Consider the following 8,734-nt stretch of genomic DNA (forward strand, 5'->3'; position numbering starts at 1 on the left):
GTGCCAGCGAAACTTGGAAGGTGTGACTACATGGAACGGGTTGACTAGATTGCCTGAGGGACTATGTAACAGAGAAGGGAAGATCGAGGATGGATTTATTTTGGTCATTAACATTTCTAGATGGAATCAGATGCACATTTGGAGTGAGCCCTGGAACAATGAGTTGTTAATTGTTCATTGAGAGGACAAGTGGTGTAGGATTATAACGTTGGACATTGGATGCGGTTTGACTGTGGCAGTGGATTCTAGACTTTTTGTGAAGGAGTTGAATCTTGGTATTACTTGAGGGTGGAGGTGTGAGCCTCTGGGTTCCCTTGTTTCAGATGTGGGCATCGTATCCTTTTTATTTGTTGGTTGAGAAAATGTGCATATGTGTGTATTATTGTAAATACTGTATCGAGTTCATTTATAAAGCTACATAGATAATATGATAAATATTTGTTGGTTGAAGCAAATGTGTATGTGTATATGTGGTTATTGTAAATATTGTAATGAGCTATGTTATAAAGCTCGAGTAAACAGTATGCTTTTCATGTTTCAACAGTGCTCATTATAAATACTGCAACGAGATATGCTACAAAGCTCCATGGGAAATGTGTTTTTTTTTTTTTTTTTTTGTCAGAAGTCTTGTTGGTTATAGGTGTCATTGAACACCGAGGAAGGGATTCCCCCAAGGGGGAGGGTTCTGTAACATCCCTAGTGAAAATTCCATGTAAAAAATATATAAGGCCACAGATGATGGGACACATATTCCAAGCTAAATGGTGGGGGAAACATCCTAATGGGTGTTGATTTAGTTTATTATGGCTAAGGAAATTGGAAAAGTAAATGAATAAGGTTTTGGAAAGGCATGAGGAATTAATTGGCATTAATTTATGAAAATAATGGAAATTAGGAGTAAAAGGAGGTGAAAGGTCACAGGTAGCATGTGAGGAGGAAAATGAAGGAAAATAATGGAAAATGAAGAAAATAGAGGACTCATTAATAAAAAGGCTTCTGAGGATCAGTGGGAAAGACTTGATTAGTTCAGTTTTGCAGCTCTCTCATTATTCTCTCTCTCTCTCTCATACTCTTAGATGCTTAGATTTTTCTTGGAGCAATCTTGGAGGTTGTGGTAGACTTGGAGTTTTGGCGCAAGAAGGCAAAGGAAGAGAAGGAAAGCACAAGAGGGCCTCAGTATTAGTAGTTACAACGAGTTTTTCTTGCAGGTATAGAGTTGCATTGTTGGCTTGTATGGGCCTGGCCCAGGTTCAAAGGTGATTTAGCCAAGCAAATCCTAGTACTACTGGCCCTTTCAGCAACAGTCCGCCGAGCACAAATTGAGGTCTCACTCGAAGTAGTATAGGAGGGTGCTAGAAACAGGTTTACGCACCCTGGGGATGTCTGATGAGCTTCTGGTGGTCCATGGTTTGACCCTGTGCGCACGTTTCTATGCACACCTATTAGTCCCTCGCAACCTGTGATGTTGCCTCCGTGCAGCCTTACTCGGGGTGCGATCCGTATTATACCCAAGTTCCTTACCATTTAACCTATTATTACCCGATTACTTAACTTATTTATGTAAGACTAGTGATAATTAACAGTATATTCAGCAATCATATAAGTGCGTGTGATAAACAAAATAGTATAAATGTAAAGAAGGCAATACACAAGCAAATGCATATAACTTGGAATCAACTTCTCTTTATTATTCTTCGTTCAAGATTACAGACTCGACACCATCTTGTGCACTTAGCTGCAGGGGTCTGCACACTCAGTTGTGGACTCTACTGCGCCTCTATGCACTCAGCTGCAGAGCCTCTTCCTACTAATACAACCCAATACACTTAGATTCTTACTCTATGCTCTATCTTTCCTCCTTTGCTACTCAGTTGCTCCGCTTTACAACTTAGAGCCTCGCTCTATTTATACAATCGCATGGTCCGTGGATCATGTGTAGGCTGACATGATATTACATTATCTTACAACACTTAGGGCAGACAACCCTATGACTTAACCTATACTTCACAATCTGCACCCTCAATCCGTGGAGTTTTACAATACATTTTACCAAAACTTGGGCTTTGAGCCCCAAAACATGTTGTGGGGGGATTCCATGCCCAACAGGCCCCCAACACAATCATCGTGACTCGTCCCCGAGTCACTCAGTTGGCATGAGTGCAGCTGGAGCTGAATCCCCCCACAACTAGGAGGAAAACACATTACGGATAATTGTCATCTATTGCAGAAGCATACGCAGACGTCCCAACAATTGTTTTGTAACTTCTACAAGTCGGCAGGCCATGATGAGCACACCTGCAGAAGCTATGAACTAATGATGGATCAGACTCCTGCCTACAGGGTGCAGGCCAAAATACGAGCCCTTGACCCGAATGCAGGAATGGCGTGCACTGGATTTCAGGGGCGCGGTCGAGGTCGAGGTGGAATGGGACCAGGAAGGGGTCACAGATAGTTACTTTGTTATAATTGCATAGGGATAGGGCACTATGCCCGCAATTGTACGAACCTGACAAGGACATCATGTTTGTATTGTACTCAGTTTTATCATGAGGCAGAAGACTGCCCTACATTGATAACGAGACTATGTGAAAAAGGGGTACTTCAGCCCCCTCTGACTCATAATCTACAAATGATGAGGTCTGAGCCGCATGAAGACGACCCAAATGTAAAACAACGAGAGTGCAGCTGAAGCTGAATCTCTAGTTTGTCGAGCTGCAGTTGAAGGCACAACCTTCCACTCCTCCGGAAGCTAGAGAGCAGTGCATTAGCGCTATCCAAACAGGATTGGAAGAAATTGGACGGGCAGTGCAAGACTGACTAGTATGTTGGACCAAGCCTTTAGAGTCCTCACATCCTTGCAGGAGGACCACAACATACAACGCCTGGAAATAGAGCCGCGTGAGCTTCAAGAATAGTACGACAATGTAAGGGGAACTGCCCAGACAGTCGTCCTCACTCAACAGCGTGCAAAGGTGCAGTAAGCAAGGGCACTGAAAGAGCAGGTGGATGCCGCAAGACAAAAAGAGGCACTTCTCAAAGCACGCGTCCAGCCATGGATTGACGAGGCCTTCACCATTACGGCAGATATCGAGGACAATCTCGCACAGATGCAGGGGCTCTATGCGCTAAGGCAGGGATTTGATCCTCACAAAGTAGCATCGGAAGAGCACATGCAGTAGGTCCAGCAAATCACAGAACAATGCGTTGTGGACCTCCGAGCAATACGGGACCAGTTGGAGGGACTCCGGGCCAAGATCACTGCGCCAACTGAGTGACTCGAGGACGCATCACGATGATTGTGTTGGGGGCCTATTGGGCATGGAATCCCCCCACAACATGTTTTGGGGCTCAAAGCCCAAGTTTTGGGTATAATACGGATGTCGCCCCGAGTAAGGCTGCGTGGAGGCAGAATCACAGGTTGCAATGGACTAATAGGTGCACGTAGCGACGTGTGCACAGGGTCAAACCATGGACCGCCAGAAGCTCATCAGACATCCCCAGGGTGCGGAAACTTGGTTCTAGCACCCTCCCATACTACTTCGAGTGAGACCTCAGTCCACGCTCTGTGGACTGTTGTCGAAAGGGCTAGTAGTACCAGGATTTTCTTGGCTAAATCACTTCTACACCTGGGTCAGGCCCATACAAGCCAACATGCATGTATGTTTTCCTCACTAGTTTTGGCATGCATGTGGTTTCTTGATAATGATATGTCATTAGCATGGAGGATTGCTTGGATTGACAATGGATTTACCTAGCCTTTCCATATCCTGGATATCCATGGTGTTTGTGGGTTTACTTTTAGTGCTTGTTTTGGTTGGTTCTCATGTTCCCTTTAGCTCGGGTTGATTGATTTGTTACTAGAAGGCTTGGTTGGAAAAATTATCTAGAAGCCCTGTAACGACTTGGGTCGAGTTACTAGTCCTGGAAGCCCTGGTTGGACAAATGCTTTGGAAGCCCTGGTTGGACAAATGCTTTAGAAGCCCGGTAACAGCTTGGGTTGAGTTACTAGTCCTAGAAATCTTGGTTAGACAAGCACTCTGGAAGCCCTTGGTGGGTTGAGTTACTAGTCCTGGAAGCCCTGGTTGAACAAATTCTCTAGAAGCCTAGAAAATGTTGTGGGTTCAGTTACTAGTCCTGGAAGCCTTGGTTGGACAAATGCCTTGGAGGCCGATGATAGTTGTGGGTTGAGTTACTAGTCCTAGGAGTCAGGTTGAAACAAACACTCTGGAAATCCTGGAAGGCTTGGATGGAAACCAATATGATGATGGTTTTGTGATGTCTGACCGTGAGGGGGAATCACTATTTTATGGGTTGAGGTGGATGGCCTATAGAATCCCTGGATGAGTTTTGATTGATGTGTTCTATGAGATCCCTCATTCATGCTTGGAATATGGCATGGGGGTGAATGACTAAAGAGAGATTTGGCTTATCCATTCTACGGTCGAGTGGAACATGGAAGTCCCATCCCAGGTTTGGATTTTTCATCATTAATGAAAAGTTATTAACCCTTATATCTCTATGAGCATTATGATGGATTATGTGTGGTTTATATGGCTATGATTTGATTGGTATTTTTGTCCCTGTTATGTTAGTTATTTATATGTTTATGGCAGCAACCATGTGGCTTTCATCATGTTTTTGCTTGTAATTGAATGATCAATGTATCTATGACCTAATGGATGGAATGGTAGTTAAATTCATAAGTAAAAAATGCTTCATGGAAAATCTCAGATAAGTATGAGACCCCTATGATCAAATCTATTTATTACACCTGTAGATTACACACTTGCAATATGTTTGACGAAATTCTTGTCATGGATATTAAGGGTCGAGTCAAGGTCTTAAACACGTATTTTCTTTAATACTATCATTTCCACGTTAATTTATTGATTTTAAGAGATGGTTCAATTCTGGGCAGTGACCTAGGCTTTGGGCCTAAAAAAGTGGCTCAAATCTCGAAGTTGCTAGCAACTTTAGTCTCTGGTTGCTAGAAGGCAATCCTGTGAGCGCGATTATGGGTTTCTAGTCTCTCCCTTGCCATAGCTGGTGGTCTCCAGTATTGCAGCAATAATGCTGCAACTCCTAGGACTCCCTTCTTTACTCTTATCAACCCGGTAGTTCGTAACAAACTTGGAAGCGACGGTGTTGTATGCACAAGTACTATCTCTTGCCGCGGCTGTCACTTGGTCATCTGGCACAAGTCCGCTAGGGGCTTAAGCTAACTTTTATGAGCTCTAAGAAGAAGCTTTCTAACTGATGGGTGGAATCTAACTCAAAGGAGGCTAATCTACTTGAAGAAAGAAACTGAAAAGCTAAAAGGAAATGCAAACCCTAGCAAACCCTAATTTTACTAGCTAATCCTACTGATGCAGGAAAGAGGACGAAAGCTACTGAAAGAGATGTCCTTGACTTCTAAGAAGGTGAAATGCATGTGCCTAAGCTACTTCTATAGTAAAATCTGAAAAAAACATCTTTATGTATTTTTGAGTAAAGTGTCAGAATTGTCACGCATGTGCTTTAACTGGTTTTTGACTGTGCAAAGGTGGATTGGCGAGAGGAAATGCTTGCAGGAGGTTGGAAAGGTTGGGAGAGAGACTAAGGGGTCCCTAGCACCCTTCCAGAGAGTTTCACAGAGTTTTGCTATCAAGAAACTGCTTTCGTGAGCTTCTATAGGAAATCTGCAAGGGTTCTACAGGATGTTCTGTATTTTCTACAGGATGTTCAGAAATGAGATTTTGGAGGGTGGATGGGGAGAGAAAGGTGGAGAAGTGAGTATGCAGATAGGATAAGGGTGTGAGGAGGTCTAGGACTTGGTGGATGGAGCTGAGGAGTGATGAGGATGGTTGGATTTGTCAAGGAGAAGTAGAGCAATGTTGCACAAAAATATGGAGATTAGGTCAAAGTGAGGGAACGTAGCAAATGTGAGGCAAGAACCAGAGTTGGGGGATGGAGCAGATGGGATTGATGGAGTACGAGTAGATGGGGAGGTATTACAGGCGCTCTGCAAGTGATTTCTCAAACTGAACAAACAATGACTTGGAAAACCAATGGGCTAGCTACTTTACTCTAATCTGACCTAAGTAACAACAAAGGAAATGAACAAAAGTTTATTTGCAATGAAATCACGTGAAATAGCTAAGCAATCATGATCCTGAACGCGTAACCAAAAATGGTATCAACTTCTACAAATGAGAACCTACACTAATAATTGCATGATGAAGAAAAGACAGTGTTTTTGGTAGCTGCAAGGACACCTTTGTCTCAGCTCATGATCCCACTGAGAGAGAGGTAAGATCAGAGGTGTTTGATGGCCTTTTTCTGAAGATCTTCCCTATAATTAACCTATCAACTCAATCTGAACATAAAAAGCCTTTCTAATCATCAACAATGACCTAGGTAACCAGCAAGATTTTAATCTACTTAACAGAAATTATTTTGCAAAGACATGAAAACAAATAAATAACAATACACAAAGGAAGCCTTGGCACTTAGGTTGGGCCCAACCCCAAGAGCTATAGGCTCCTAAGAAAAACTCAGAAATGATGCCAAATAAAGCTGATTTTCATTGCTTAAACATAACCATGTCACAAGAAAGTTATACAGCAGTAGCTACGAAAATGAGCTGAGAAAATGACAGCACTATAATGCAACACCCAACAATTCAAAAAGTAACCTACGAAGGTTGAAAGCCTTCCTATTTATGCACTACGAGGGTCCTCAGCAGCCCTCCTTAACTCAAGGGGCTCGGCTGTTCAAACTGCCAGTGAACAGTCACTTTTCACAAAGCTACTCAGCTGCCTTTAGGATTCGTTTTGGTGGCCTGCTGAGCTACGAGTTGAGGGTGGAGATTTCGAGGAAGGGCCATTTAATGCAAGAGACACCCTTCCTACTAATCCTCACCCTTGTTTCTTCATGCTTGGTTGTCATCTAGCTCATAATTGCTTGGCCTTGTTCCAAAATTTGTCCAAAAAACCTGAAATCACCACGTATTAGCCTTCTTGGTAAAGTGACCACCCTCATTTGTTCAAATAACATAAACATACTCAAAAAACATGCATAAACTATGAAAAATAGTGGATTGATGAAGCAGAGTAGGCAAAATGAGCCCAATAAGTTACCCATTTTTGTGGCTCATCAACCCCCTAAGCACCCTTCCAGAGAGTTTCACAGAGTTTGGCTATCAAGAAACCGCTTTCGTGAGCTTCTACGGGAAGTCTGCAGGGGTTCTACAGGATGTTCTGTATTTTCTATAAGATGTTCATAAATGGGATTTTGGAGGGTGGATGGGGAGAGAAAGGTGGAGAAGTGAGTATGGGGGTAGGATAAAAGTGTGAGGAGGTCCAGGACTTGGTGGATGGAGCTGAGGAGTGATGAGGATGGTTGGATTTGTCAAGGAGAAGTAGAGCAATGTTGCACAAAAATATGGAGATTAGGTCAAAGTGAGGGAACGTAGCAAATGTGAGGCAAGAATCAGATTTGGGAGATGGAGCAGATGGGATTGATGGAGTACGGGTAGATGGGGAGGTATTATAGGCACTCTGCAAGTGATTTCTCAAACTGAACAAACAATGACTTGGAAAACCAATGGCCTAGCTACTTTACTCTAATCTGACCTAAGTAACAGCAAAGGAAATGAACAGAAGTTTATTTGCAATGAAATCACATGAAATAGCTAATCAATCATGATCCTGAACATGTAACCACAACTGTTATCAACTTCTGCAAATGAGAACCTACACTAATAATTGCATGATGAAGCAAAGACAATGTTTTTGGTAGCTGCAAGGACACCTTGGTCTCAGCTCATGATCCCACTGAGGGAGAGGTGAGATCAGAGGTGCTTGATGGCCTTTTTCTGAAGATCTTCCCTGTTATTAACCTATCAACTCAATCTGAACATAAAAAGCCTTTCTAATCATCAACAATGACCTAGGTAACCAGCAAGATTTTAATCTACTTAACAGAAATTATTTTGCAAAGACATGAAAACAAATAAATAACAGTACACAAAGGAAGCCTTGGCACTTGGGTTGGGCCCAACCCCAAGAGCTATAGGCTCCTAAGAAAAACTCAGAACTGATGCCAAATAAAGCTGCTTTTCATTACTCAAAAATAACCATGTCACAAGAAAGTTATACAACAGTAGCTACGAAAATGAGCTGAGAAAATGACAGCACTATAGTGCAAAACCCAACAGTTCAAAAAGTAACCTACGAAGGCTAAAAGCCTTCCTATTTATGCACTACGAGGGTCCTCAGTAGCCCTCCTTAACTCAAGGGGCTCGGCTGTTCAAACTGCTAGTAAACAGTCACTTTTCACAAAGCTGCTCGGTTGCCTTTAGGATTCATTTTGGTGGCCTGCTGAGCTCCGATTTGAGGGTGGAGAGTTCGAGGAAGGGCCATTTAATGCAAGAGACACCCTTCCTACGAATCCTCACCCTTGTTCCTTCATGCTTGGCTGTCATTTGGCTCATAATTGCTTGGCCTTGTTCCAAAATTTGTCCAAAAAACGTGAAATAACCACGTATTAGCCTTCTTGGTAAAGTGACCACCCTCATTTGTTCAAATAACATAAACATACTCAAAAAACATGCATAAAATATGAAAAATGGTGGATTGATGAAGAACAGTAGGCAAAATTAGCCCAATAAGTTACCCATTTTTGGGGGCCATCATCACCCCCCTGCTAAATGGGTTGCTCATCCTCTGAGCAACTAATCTAGCTCATCATCCTT

Source organism: Pinus tabuliformis, chromosome 3_2 (genome assembly GCF_031772625.1).
Source record: "Pinus tabuliformis cultivar Carrire ecotype Pingquan chromosome 3_2, CPIR1, whole genome shotgun sequence".
Taxonomy (NCBI): Eukaryota; Viridiplantae; Streptophyta; class Pinopsida; order Pinales; family Pinaceae; genus Pinus; species Pinus tabuliformis.